Source organism: Mastomys coucha, unplaced genomic scaffold (assembly GCF_008632895.1).
Source record: "Mastomys coucha isolate ucsf_1 unplaced genomic scaffold, UCSF_Mcou_1 pScaffold5, whole genome shotgun sequence".
Lineage (NCBI taxonomy): Eukaryota > Metazoa > Chordata > Mammalia > Rodentia > Muridae > Mastomys > Mastomys coucha.
In genome coordinates, this window is record NW_022196911.1 from 50,475,404 (window position 1) to 50,488,914 (window position 13,511).

Consider the following 13,511-nt stretch of genomic DNA (forward strand, 5'->3'; position numbering starts at 1 on the left):
AAACGGAGAGATGGAAAGAGAGCGGTGTCTTCATTGACCAATAGTCTATTTAATGGTTTGCATTCTTGATGGTTTATCTATATCGATGACATATGGCCTGATTTGGCATCTACTAACAGGTGAGGATTGGGGTTTTCATACTCACAAGATGTACCTGGGGGAAGGGCATGGTGGCTGGAGAAATGACTCAGCCATTAAGAGTGCTTACTGCTTTATCAGAGACCCCCATGTTCAGTTTCCAGCACCCATGTCGGGCAGCTTACAGCCACCTGTATGTAACTCTAGCTCTAGAGACATAGATGCCCCTTCCTGACCTCTCAAGGCATCCACATGCATTGTGCTTACATATACATATATTCACATAAATAAAAACTTGTTTGGGAGGCAGAGGCAGGTGGATTTCTGAGCTCGAGGCCAGCCTGGTCTACAGAGTGAGTTCCAGGACAGCCAGGGCTATACAGAGAAACCCTGTCTCAAAAAAAAAAACAAAACAAAACAAAAAAAAAAACAAACAAAAAAAACTTGTTGCTGTTGTTGTTGTTTTGTTTTTTGAAACAAGGTTTCTCTGTGTAGCCCTAGCTGTGCTGGAACTCACTCTGTAGACCAGGCAGGTCTCAGACTCATAGCCCACCTTTGCTGGGATTAAAAGTGGGTGCCACCACTACCCAGCTTAAATTTTTAAAAAAATACTGTTAAAATATTTTTTTTAGGGGCTGGAGAGATAGCTCAGCGGGTAAAAGCACCGACTGCTCTTCCCAAGGTCCTGAGTTCAAATCCCAGCAACCACATGGTGGCTCACAACCACTCAAAATGACATCTGGCACCCTCTTCTGGTGAGTCTGAAGTCAGCTACAGTGTACTTATGTATAATAATAAATCTTTGGGCTGGAGCAAGCGGGACCGACCGGAGCAAGCAGAGATCCTAAAAGTCAATTCCCAACAACCAGATAAAGGCTCACAACTATCTGTACAGCTACAGTGTGTACTCGTATGCATAAAATAAATCTTAAAAAACAAAACAAAGCAAAACAAAAAAACCCAACTTGAAAACCTGTCTCAGGAAAAAAAAAATATTTTTTTTTAAAGATGTACTTAAAGAATCTCTCTCTCTGTGTGTGGTATGTGTGTAAGTGAGGATATCACTCAAAGAAGAATATGAGGGTGTGGCCACATCCTGCACTTATTTTTAGCCAGGCTGGTGGTAAAATCAGTATCTACATATTTAAACTCTGTGCCCTATGTTTTTGTGTTCGCCTGTTTATCTCCCCAGACTCATCTGCCGGCTTAAAATCGACAGGCAAACATGCTTTGCCTCATATCCTCTGCTATTTAAAGCTTATTTTCAACATGGAAAGCTGCCCCTGGAAATAGCAAGCCCAGCTGTGCATTGGGCTGCAGAGCACGCAGCTGGATGGATCCGTGCCCCCTACCCCATCCTTCTTCCGTTTCCTCTCCTAAAGCAAGAAAGGAGGCTGCTGTTAAACACGCAAGATGCTGCTCCAAGGAAACCAGTGACTGGGTGGGACTGGGTTCAGGGAACATCTAGCTCAGATCATCCCCACCTGACAGATTGGGAAACTGAGGCTAAGACAGGTAGCATCTTTCCCAATGTCACCCACCATTCAGCTGTTATCCATGATTTTGACCAATATCCTTTCTTCCTTCCATGTCTGTGTGTGATGTATATATGGGGTTGCGTGTGTGCGTGCATGTGTGTGTGTGTGTGTGTGTGTGTGTGTAGCCAGAAGTCAGGGTCTTCTTCGGATATTCTTTACCCTTTCTTTTGTTTTTGAGACAGAATCTTTCTAAGAAACCCTTGCTAGCCTGGAACCCACTTATATAGACCAGGCTGGCCTCTACCTCCCAGAGATGGGCCTGCCTCCTGCTCCTAAGTGCTGAGATTAAAGGCAAGTGCCACTAAATCCATCTACCTTATATTTTGAGGGTTTTCTCACTAACCTGAAGCTAATGAATCAGCTAGGCAAGCTGGCCAGTGAGCTCTACAGACTGGCTTGTCTCTCTGCCTTCCTTCGTAGCACTGAGATTACAGACAGGCATCACCTGGCTCCCCCAATTGAGGGTAAGGAAAAAACTTGGTGTCCTCAGGCTGATGCAGCAAGCACTTCCGACTGAATCCTGGTTCCACCCTTGATCACCAGTCTTTCTTTAGGGGAGGATGCATTACTCTTGGGAAACTGAAGAGAAGATCCTCAGATTGAAATGAATTTAAGCAAATGTATTTTTTAAAATATTCCTGTCACCATTTTTACTAAGAAGATGTTCTCTGGACCCCAAATGTTGGAGCTGCCAGAAGAAAAAGGACTTTGAATAATCTCGTCTCTTTAGAAGGAAGCGAGGTTGCAAAGTGCGTCCCAGCGCCTGCTTCATTCAGCCCATTTCATCCGGCACTTTCTCCAAAGGACTGCAGCTATTACCCGAAATAGGGAGGAAACCAGAGCTCAGGAAGACAGATTAGTTCAAGGTCAAATGACACCTTCTAAGCACAAATGCAAACTCTCTGTCCCGCAAACGGCAGTTCTAGAGAGGCTTATCGCAGTTCTGGGGACCCTGGGACGTGGGAGATGGAGAGAGGGCAGGAGTTTGCTTGTGGTCCTTGTATCTGGGGTAGAGGTGAGGTGTAGCGGCAGCGGCCGCGGCAATGGCTTAGGGGACTGGAACCTAAATGTCCCTGAGCATTCCCAGAGTTCCCTCCCAGCCAGTAGGCAGAGACCCTAGGGGTTAAAAAAAAAAAAAAGGTTGCCGTGGCAACTCGCATTCCTCTCGGAGTGAGTCACCAGGGAGAAGAGCCTCTTGGTGGGTGGGGCTTGGAGAAAGTTTCAAAAGCGGACTCCTTCTCAGAGCCGCCCCCACCCCCTCCCCCTCCCTTAGTGAGGCTCTGTCGATGTGGCAGCTGATGGCTGAGTTAAGGAGAGTTAACTCTTCCCTCAACCACTTCTTTCTGGTTTAATCCTTGGCAAATACAAATTTGTTTCTACTCCCAGCATCATACCCTCCCACCATTCTGGGCATCTGGCATCTCGGAATATCTTAAACCTAAAAGCTGTGGACACCCGTCATCTCTTACACAAACACACACGCAGACACACAGACACGCACATGCACTCACATATACACACCCAACTTCCAGAGACTCTTTGAAGCTTATTCATAGACCATCTTATAGGCTCAATTAAGTGACCTTGCTTGGGGAGTCTTGGGGGAATATGCGTAACCCCAAAACTATCCCTCTTCCTTAGGACAGGAAGGCTACACCCAGGGGAGATGGCTATGTGAGATCTCCCACAAACTGCCTAAAGCTTGTACTATCTGCATCTCTCTCCAATCCCAGCACTCGGAAGGTTCTAGAAACTTAAGAGTTGCCAGTGGAGACCCTCCCTTCCCTGCAGGCATGCTGTCAGTCCCTGAGGCAGACGCCTGATGCCTGTCCCCTTTAGGTGAAGTCTTATTTCCAGCCATCCTAGCCTGCCTGTCACACGCAGGAAGTTTACAGAACAGCTTGGAGCAGACAAGCTTTCAACAGGCTGGTCTGAGTCTTCAAGTAGTGGCATGAGAGGTGTCCTGGAGCTATATCACCCTGTCTCCCTCCTCCCTATCACACCCTCTTCCCTGTTGTCTCTGAATTGTATCAAACTGTTGGTTTTCTCAGATGTCTAGATACAGTAAAGGCAATGTTAGTGAGTGCCTGTGATGACCAATTTAGGCTGGGAACAATGGCAACCCCCCGCGGCTGGGAGAGACAATGGCATTTCAGGCTGACTGTCGCCCCAGGGTGATGGGGTGGGGGTGGACAGAGATTCAAGGGTCCCGAGCCTTCCCAGAGGAACTGACTAAAGGGAATGCCTTCCTTGCCTTGGCTGTTTACAGATCTGTTTATCCTTCTTGCAAAAGTCCCATTTGGACAACAGTGCTCTGACCCAGAACTGGATGTCTGTTCTCCTAGAATAGGAAGCCAGACCCAGCAGGCTGCCAGCCAGACTTTCTCGGGGTTGGCAGTTGTGTCGGGCAAATGAGGATCAGATTCTCAGAAAAGGAGGCAGCTGCCACCGAAGGTGACAGAGGACGGACCAAGTAGCCTCTGCCACCAGAGAACACAGAGAAAGCGGTCCCCGCAAACCATGGATATTTTCTGCAGAGCTACAGAGATAACAAGTTTCCCTGTGAGTGAGCAACAGGCTTCTAGCTCACCTCCCTCCCCCCTGAAGCTGGTCATGGGGATGGGGCAGAGGGGCTGATGAAGCTTACAGAAGGTCAGGGGCTGACAGGGAGGTGCATACCTCGGCACAGGCAGGCAGGCAGGCAGGCAGGCAGGCAGGCGGCAGAAGAGTTCTGGCGGTCTGAAGGGCTGCAGGAATGTGGAGGGGTTTAGAGGCAAGCAGCAGGAAGCCACTTGGAGCTCTGGGCAGGGTCTGTCTCACCCTCCGCCTCCACTCAAAGGCCCTCCTCCTCTGTCTCCTCCTTCCCCTGGCCTGCCTCCCCTTTCTCCCCAGAACCAAAGCTGTCTTTTCTTTCTTCCTTCCTTGCCTTCTGGTAGGCTGTGTGCTACCCAGACACCCTGGCCCCACCTGCCTCATCTGTTCTGGGGCTCCTGTCTAAACAGACATGAAGGTCAGGGTTGAAACAGCTGCAGGAATCACCTAGAATAGGCCAGGCCTTGTTCAGAGCAGAGACTGGGGACTGAAGAGTCCTAGGCATTACCGAGAGAACCACAGAGGCCCAGCTAAGCCCCTTGTCCTACTTTATACACAGCTTGACTGAGTACTCTCTTGAGCTTACTGGTGTGGAGAAGGGCAGAGCGATTTGAGTTCCCACTGGCATGGTAGTGGGGGGCTGTGACAAAGACAAGTATCCAATTTTCTCAGTGCCAAGAAAACAAGCTGCCACTGGTGACACCGGTGGCATCATTCTTGATAATGAGGCAAAGTCCCCTCTAACTCTAGTGGCACCAACCATAGATAAGTGAGGGATTAGATGCATTGTCAGTACCTGACAAAGTCAGAGAGCAATAATATTGATAATCAAGGTTGGTGGGGAGGCCATCGTTGGCACAACAGGCTTTTCATTTAGGTGTTGTTTGGTTTTGGACAATGTCACGTGTAGCCCAGGTAGACCATTTACTATGTAGCTAAGGATGACCTTGAACTTCTGATCTCCCTATCTCTACTTCCTGGGTGCTAGGGATTACATGTGTGTGCTACCTACCATAACTAGTTTATATAGTGCTGGGGATTGCCCTGGGGGGTGGGGGTGGGGAGTTAATGCTTGCTAAGCAAGCATACTACCAATGAAGTTGTATTTCCAGCCTGACTTACATACCATTTTAGAACTCTTTTTTTTAAGATTTATTTATTTATTTATTTATTTTTATTTACATGAGTACGCTGTCAGAGACACACACCAGAAGAGGACATCCTACATACTACAGATGGTTGTGAGCCACCATGTGCTTGCTAAGAATTGAATTCAGAACCTCTGAAAGACCAGTCAGTCCTCTTAACTGCTGAGCCATTTCTCCAGTCCCAAGAAGCCATTTTAATAACAAGGGCACAGGCTTCATGCAGGGCAAACAGCTTGCCAGATAACACTTGACCAAAAGTGGTCTGAGAACACTGAGTCTACGTCTCAGCACCGTTCTCTTGGGAACATGGACTACCCCATCCATCCGTGCCACAGCTCTTGAATGAACACTTTGTGCCTGCCTGCTTGGGAAGGTACCAGAATGGATGCTGCAGGAGCTTTGGGTGTGGCTAAAGGGAAGTACACGCACAGAATCACCTCCTCAGTGATGCAGACCCCAAGGCTTCTCCCAGAAGGTCAAACGGGCAGGGTCTTCCCGAAAGCATAGATATGGAAGCATCCATGAGGCTGCATAACATGGGATTGGAGAAGACAGAGAAGAGTCTAGAGATAAGCTTATATACACACCAGGCTCCCTGCCTCTCCTGCCACATCCTCACTTACCACACTTCCCCTGGCCCACTCTCTCCAGCCAAAGCAGCTTGCTCTCGGCCCATCAGGTATCCCAAAGCCATCCATGCCCCCCAGCTCACTTTTTCTCTGCCAGACACTTTCCCACGTGATGTTCCTGAGCTTGGACCTTTCTCATCTTTCCGAACTCTATTCTAATGTCACCTCCTTAGATAGGCCCTACTTGTCCACTCAGTGTATATATAAGTCTCCTGCCTCTCTCACAGGAGGTGGATACCCTGGACATCATCTCCCTCCCATCAGCCCAGGAAAATAGGGTGGGGAAGGGGGGGGGGGGCTTCATGCATCTCTCTCTCTCTCTTTTTTTTTTTTCCGAGAAAGGATTTCTCTGTATAGCCCTGGCTGTCCTGAAACTCACTCTATAGACCAGGCTGGCCTCGAACTCAGAAATCCATCTGCCTCAGCCTCCCAAGTGCTGGGATTAAAGGTGTGTGCCACCACCGCCCAGCTTCATGCATCTCTTAGTCTGAAGGTTTTTAGGTTGTTTTGCTTTGTTTTAATCATTGAGTGGCCTTCCACTATCCCACCTGACGAAAACAGAAGAGACTCTTTTCTTAGGGTTCTAGCCTGGGACAAAGACCCTCAAACCTCCAGAGTACCTGGGCATTTTTCTGCAGATAAGAGTTATGGTTTCTTTCAGGTTCTCTCTCCAAAAGGCCTGTGAAGAATCCTAAGGAGACTTTTGGACCCACATAGACCCCCGAGTCCTCTCCTTGACCCAACAACTGGGAACTTTAGGACACCAAATTTGGCATTCCAATAGACTCCCTAGACATCTGCTCCGCCCATAGGACCGATGTCTATTTTCACAGGATTGATTGCTACAGCTCTGGGCATCCAGGAGACTAAGATTAGTTGCAGCCTTGTGTCTCAGTGTGGTAAACCTAAGCAAAAAGAACTATACCTAGTATAGACTTTGGGTTATACCAAAGTTAGACCAAAGATAGACCCAGTTAGCCTTGAGTGCAAGAGTCGGAAACCTGTTTGGGGCCAAGGGTTGGGGTTCAGATTATGGGAATGCTACTCAAGGTCCCAGGGAGGACAGAGAACTGGAACCTCATTGGCCAACCAGGTGGCTCAGCAGGTAAAGGTGCTAGTCACCAAGCATGAGAACCTGAGTCCTATCCCAAAGCCCACACAAAGGAAGGGAAGAACCTACAACAGCAAGCTGTTCTCTTTCCCCCATTCACCCACAGTGGTGTTCTCACCTCAACCCCTGCCATGAACCCACAAACAAGTAAGAAACAGAAAAGAGAATGATTGAGCTCCCCAGAGGATTTGAGTTTAGCATTAAAGCATGCCAAGGCTCGGAAGTCCTGCAGCAAGACTGACCCTGATCAAGACAGGGAACGGAGCAGAGGGCTTGGCCTTCTTCCTCACTCAGGGCTTCACCTTAGGGAAGGAAGCACAGGAAGCCTGGTTGGGCTCCCTATCTGCCACTAAGTCTCCAATAACATTATAGCACCTCGAAAACCTTTAATCTACAAAGTAAACTTGTGCTCATCCCTAGCTCTGTCTGAACTATGTATGTTTTCATTGGGGAACTGGAAGATGCAATTAAATAGCCTTTCTTTCTTTCTTTCTTTCTTTCTTTCTTTCTTTCTTTCTTTCTTTTTTCTCCCCGGGACAGCGTTTCTCTGTATAGCCAGGGTGTTCCAGAACTCACTCTGTAGACCAGGCTGGCCTTGAACTCAGAAATCTGTCTACCTCTGCCTCCCAAGTGTTGGGATTAAAGACATGCACCACCATGCCCAGCTAAATAGCATTTCTTTCTTTTTTTTTAAAGATTTATTTATTTACTTTATGTATATGAGTACACACTGTAGCTGTACAGATAGTTGTGAACCTTCATCTGATTGTTGGGAATTGACTTTTAGGACCTCTGCTCGCTCCAGTCAGCCCCGCCCACTCTGGTTGCCCCTCAACCTGGCTCCAGTAGACCCCGCTTGCTCAGTCCCTGCTTCCTCTAGCCCAAAGATTTATTTATTATTATAAATAAGTACTGTATTAATAATAAATAAGTATTTATTATTATAAATAAGCTGTCTTCAGACAGCACCAGAAGAGGGTGTCAGATCTCGTTACAGGTGGTTGTGAGCCACCATGTGGTTGCTGGGATTTGAGCTCAGGACCTTTGGAAGAACAATTGGTGCTGTTACCCACTGAGCCATCTCACCAGCCCTAAATAGCACTTCTTAAACATATGTTTTGGACCAAGCAATGACCCAAGTTGGTTTTTTTTAAAGATTTATTTATTGTTATTTGTAAATACACTGTAGCTGTCTTCAGTAGAGGACGTCAGATCTCATTATGGATGGTTGTGAGTCACCATGTGGTTATGGGATTTGAACTCAGGACCTTCAGAAGAGCAGTCAGTGCCTTAAAGCCATCTCTCCAGCCCGAACCAAGTTGTTTTGCATAGATTTTCTGATGACCTTTACAAAATGGGAACTCTGTGTGTGTGTGTGTGTGTGTGTGTGTGTGTGTGTGTGTTGCAGAGGCCAGAAAAAGGTGTTAGATTCCCCTAGAGATGGAGTTACCAGTGCTTGTGAACTTCCCAACATGGGGGCTGGGAATCAAACTTGGGTCCTTTACAAAATCAGCAAGCACTCTTAACTACTGAGTCACTTCCTCAAACCCCTGGACTTGGTTTTCATCTTGCAAAATGACAAGTCATGGTCCTGAGGTCCTTGCTCTGGATGCCCCACCCCCACCCCCACCCCACCCCTCCCTCTGTCTTGCTTCAGCTGTGTCCTTCTAGTCCACTCCTCAGGTATGTCCCTGCATGTGGCTTCCAGCGCCCGTGACTATTTCATGCAATGCTGAGGACTGAAACCAGGGCCTCCTACAACCTACGCGAGCATCTTGCCTAGTGAGCTACATCCCCAACCTGCTTTCCTCTGCCTTCTACGTGCCTCACTCCCCACCTCTACTTCTGCCTCCAGTTCTTTGGCTTTGATTTTCCTACCTCCATCTTGTAAGGTAACAATGTTATTTGTTATTTGATGTAACAATAACAATGTGACACCAACTCAATTATTTATTTATTTTTGTTTCCACCTCAAAATTTCTAATCTACAAAATTCAACCCAGCCCCCGTTCTCGATGAATGGCTAAGAAATAGAGGCTTATGAGGCCAGCAGGACAATGTGGCTCACAAAGCCTGGGGCCTTGATATCCTAGCTCGGACTGAGCTGGTGCCAGCTCGGCCTGATCCAGATACGGGGCAGGATCACGTATCACAACCTTCATGGCTGTGCCCTCTGTGTGTCTGGCTCAGAGCCAAGGCTGCTAGGCTCACAAGGCCAGGCACACCAGACCAACTCAGCCCCTTGCTTTGTTCCTGCATCTTCCTCCAGTCAGATCTTCCCATTGGCCAGGGGACACAAAGATATCATTGTCATTCAGTCCTTGGTCCCCTGGGCACAGGCTACTCATCAGAGCAAGGCCAAACACATCAGAGGATGAAGTTTGACTTCAATTTGACTTTAACCCTTCGCTCTTCTCACCGCACTCCCCCAGACCTCTGGGAACTCTCCCTCAGTGCTGAGCAATCCATAAAGGACTTTTATCTTCTGGCCTGGTTGAGTGGTGGATTGATTTGATATGTAGGTAGAGAAGCTGGGGTTCTCTTAGGACTACCTTGACTGAGTCAGACAGATAATCAGGGCTGGCCTCGCAGTCAGAGCTCTCAGCTTGAGTCTAGGACAAGTTATTTAATTCTGTATAAGTAGAGGCATGTTACTTAACCTCCAGCCTCAGTTTCCCCCAATGTAATCTGTACCTCTCGCTTGTTATGAAGTTCTTATGAATATTAAGCCAGGTGACATGTGATGCATTTAGCTCACTGTCAAATGCCATAAACATGCCATTAGTTTTTTTAAGATTTACTTATTTATTATATGCAAGTACCCCATACCTCTCTTAAGACACTCCAGGAGAGGGCATCAGATTTCATTACGGTGGTTGTGAGCCACCATGTGGTTGCTGAGATTTGAACTCAGGTCCTTTGGAAGAGCGGTCAGTGCTCTTAACTGCTGAGCCATCTCTCCAGCCCCATAAATGTTAATAATATTGTTTTAGATTTATTTAATTTTTAATTATGTTTACATGAGTAGAGATGCTCTTGGGAGGCCAAAAGAGGGACTGGATACCCTAAGGCTAGAGTCATAAGTGGTTGTAAGACACCTGATGTGGACATTGGGAACCAAATCTGGTCCTTTTGTGGATATGGACATGCACTCTAAAATGCTAGAGATTCATAGGGGCAGAGCTGTAGATCATTTGTTCAAGTGTTTGCTTACCAATCACAAGATCTCCAGCACTGCGTAAAGCTGGGCCTGGTGGTTCATGCTTCTCACTCCATCATTTCGAAAGATGAAGAAAGACGGAAGCTCAAGATGTGAATGCTAGAGTTCATGTTAGGGTTCTGTGGCACTTTTATCTTTCTTCCTTCAGAGCCCTTGTGGTCCAGGCTTCGCTCTGGCCTGCACTGTCTCCTGGTGCTCTGGGCCTGAATGGAGGAGCTAGGTGATAGATTGGTTCTGCCTTTCCCAATCCTGCTCTGTAATAGTCTAGCTGCTGGTCGAAGGCCAGGAACATTCACAGGCAGGCACCAATTTTCTGAACCCCACAGGCCTGGAACTCCTTTCTAAAGGGAAGAGGAAAACCAGGCAGCCCAGCCCTAAGACGTGGCAGCTTTACAGGCCCCTGATGTGGCCCACAAACCAACCCTCTTGTCAGTTTTAGTGGCTGTGTGGGAAGCCAGGAATGAGGAGGGCTAGTCAGGCTGGGACGTGGCAACCCAGCCCATGACTCAGCTACCTGGCCCAGAGGCAGCCTGGAGACTCCATACATCTCCTGAGAATCTCACATGCCCCAGAGAAGGATATGCTCTGCTTCCAGTGAAAGGTACTGTCTGCTGACAGTGCCCTCTTATGCTGCACCCCCTACTCTTGGCTCTTGGACACCCCCTCTCACAGGCTCTCAGATTCCTTATTAGTGGTTTGCTCAGGGTCTATGAAGTCCTAGGAATCCCACACAGGAGATAAAGGAAGGGGGCAGGTTTCCAGGTCTCCAGCCCCTACCCTACCCCCACCCCCGACCCCTACTTCCACCGAGAACTGTTTTGACCTGGTTGACAAATCAGATTTTTGGCTAAAGATTTCACATCTGAAACTGATTTTACTACTTAAAAAATAAAATTCGAGGGGGCTGAAGAGCTGACTCTCCAGTTAAGAGTTGCACATGCAACTCTTGCAGAAGACTCAGTTCTTAGCACCCCCATCAGGAGGTTCACGACTACCTGTAACTCTAGCTCCAAAACACCCAAAACTCTTCTGGCCTCTGAGGGCACCTGCATCCATGCATGCTTAGTACACACACACACACACACACACACACACACATACATAAATCTTACTTTTATAAAAAAAATTGAGGCCAAGCAAGGCGGCCTATGCCTAACAATTCCAGCACTTGGGAGGATGAGGCAGGAGGATGGCAAGTTTGACAACAGCCTGGTTTATATAATAATTGCAAGTTTGTTTGGTTTTTTTTTCAGAGTGAGGTTCTGTCCTGACAAAGAAATAAGCAACAAAACCAAGCACATTTTAAGTGTGATAATTTATGTTGAGCCCATCGGCTCTCCATGTATATGAAAATTCTGAGAGACATGAGACCCACCTTCTTCAAGTCTGCGGTTTAGCTTCTCTGGATGCCACAGTACCTTCAGCACTGGCTGAACAGGGGTAAGTAGTGATAAGAAGTGTGTGCTTTCAACCCTGAAACCCGGTGTCCTCACCCAGAGATTAATCCTTTCTCCCCTCTCAAAAGGTTTTCTCTTCAAACAAAACCCACTTTCAGGAGAAAGCTCCCTTGGGGTCAACATTGAGAAACTGGAGTCTCCTTTCACTAAGGGAACCCAGTGTCTCCCAGCTCCCCACCCCCACCCGGCTACTGCTACCGCCACCCACCCCGTTCATTGTCTTCAGAGAGAAGAGACAGCATCTAACCTGGGTATCTGGGGTTTGGTTTTTTTTTTTTTTTTGATTTGGACCCAGGCTCTCATTCTGCAGTCCTGGCTGGCCTGGAATTTGCCGTCTTCACTGTGCTGGGACCTCAGGGGTACAACACCAGCCCTGCAGCCTGGGTTTAAAACAGCCCACTGCCTTCTTCTCACTCCAAGTCTCATCTCTCCTCCTTTCTGTCCTTCTCGATCTTTTAACTTTATTTATTTCTCCTTCCTCTTCTTCTTCTTCTTCTTCTTCTTCTTCTTCTTCTTCTTCTTCTTCTTCTTCTTCTTCTTCTTCTTCTTCTTCTTCTTCTTCTTCTTTTTCTTCTTCTTCTTTTTCTTCTTCTTCTTCTTCTTCTTCTTCTTCTTCTTCTTCTTCTTCTTCTTCTTCTTCTTCTTCTTCTTCTTCTTCTTCTTTTCTTTAGAGGCAGGTTCTATAGCACTCATTTTGGGGTACAAGGATAACTAGTGTGAGTTGGTTTTCTCCTTCTACCATGAAGGTCCCTGGAACCAGACTCAGGTCGTCTGCCTTGGTGCCAAGCACCTTCACCTGCTCAGCCATATGACTGTTTTCTCAGCCTTTAAAAAGATCACTAGAGTCTGGCAGTGGTGACGAACGCCTTTAATCCCAGCACTTGGGAGGCAGAGGCAGGCAGATTTCTGAGTTCGAGGCCAGCCTGGTCTACAGAGTGAGTACCAGGACAGCCAGGGCTACACAGAGAAACCCTGTCTCGAAAAAACCAAAAAAATAAAAAAATAAAAAAATAAAAAACCAAAAAAATCACTAGATGAGAAGCTGAGAGACCCGAGCTCTCACAAGTCATAGAATAACACAGGCAACTCACCTCCAGCCTCTAGCCTTAGTTTTCTCATATTGAAGATGAAAGTATCAATTTCATTCAGACATTGTCGACACGAGGAAACGAGGGCCAAGGGGGTGGCCCCAGCTCTCTCTTTCCTTAGTGTCCCCAGTGGTGGCTGTCATTTTGCTATTTTAACTGTAAAAGGGATTCTACAGCCGATATGGTGTCTGAAAACGATCAAACACTTTAGAAATACCTTTAGCCCTTAGAAGGTAACTAGTGTGTGTTCTTTTAGATAGGGTCTCACTATGCATGTAGCCTTGACTGACCTGGAACTTGCTACGTAGAAAAGGTTGGCCTCAAAACCAGGGATCTGCCTTACCTCTGCCTCCCAAATGCTAGGGTCAGTGGTGTATGACACCACACCCATCCCAGAAGTGTTTTTCTATAAAAGGACTGAGGATTGAACCCAGAGCCTCATCCCCAGTTGAGTTATTCTGATTCAGATATTTTTTCAGTGTGCTAGCCAAGTTATCTACCACCAGGATATTCTTCCTTTTATGTCTTTCTCTCTCTCTCTCTCTCTCTCTCTCTCTCTCTCTCTCTCTCTTCCTGAATCCCTCACTCAGTGCTCAATGGGTGTCTCTACTGGCAGAGCTATGAGATTCTTTACCTCACCACCCTCAAAC

At 47.2% G+C, this 13,511-nt stretch overlaps 1 protein-coding gene across 2 annotated transcripts in view; it reads right to left on the reverse strand.

Annotated features, from left to right (window-relative positions):
• Positions 1-4,445, reverse strand: part of Sparc (secreted protein acidic and cysteine rich) — a 25,350-nt gene extending 20,905 nt beyond the window's left edge. For both annotated transcript variants that reach the window (XM_031352102.1, XM_031352101.1), the window contains exon 1: positions 4,296-4,445. The gene's annotated coding sequence lies outside the window, so the exon portion shown is untranslated. The remainder of the gene's footprint in view (positions 1-4,295) is intronic.
• Positions 4,446-13,511: the final 9,066 nt, after the last annotated feature.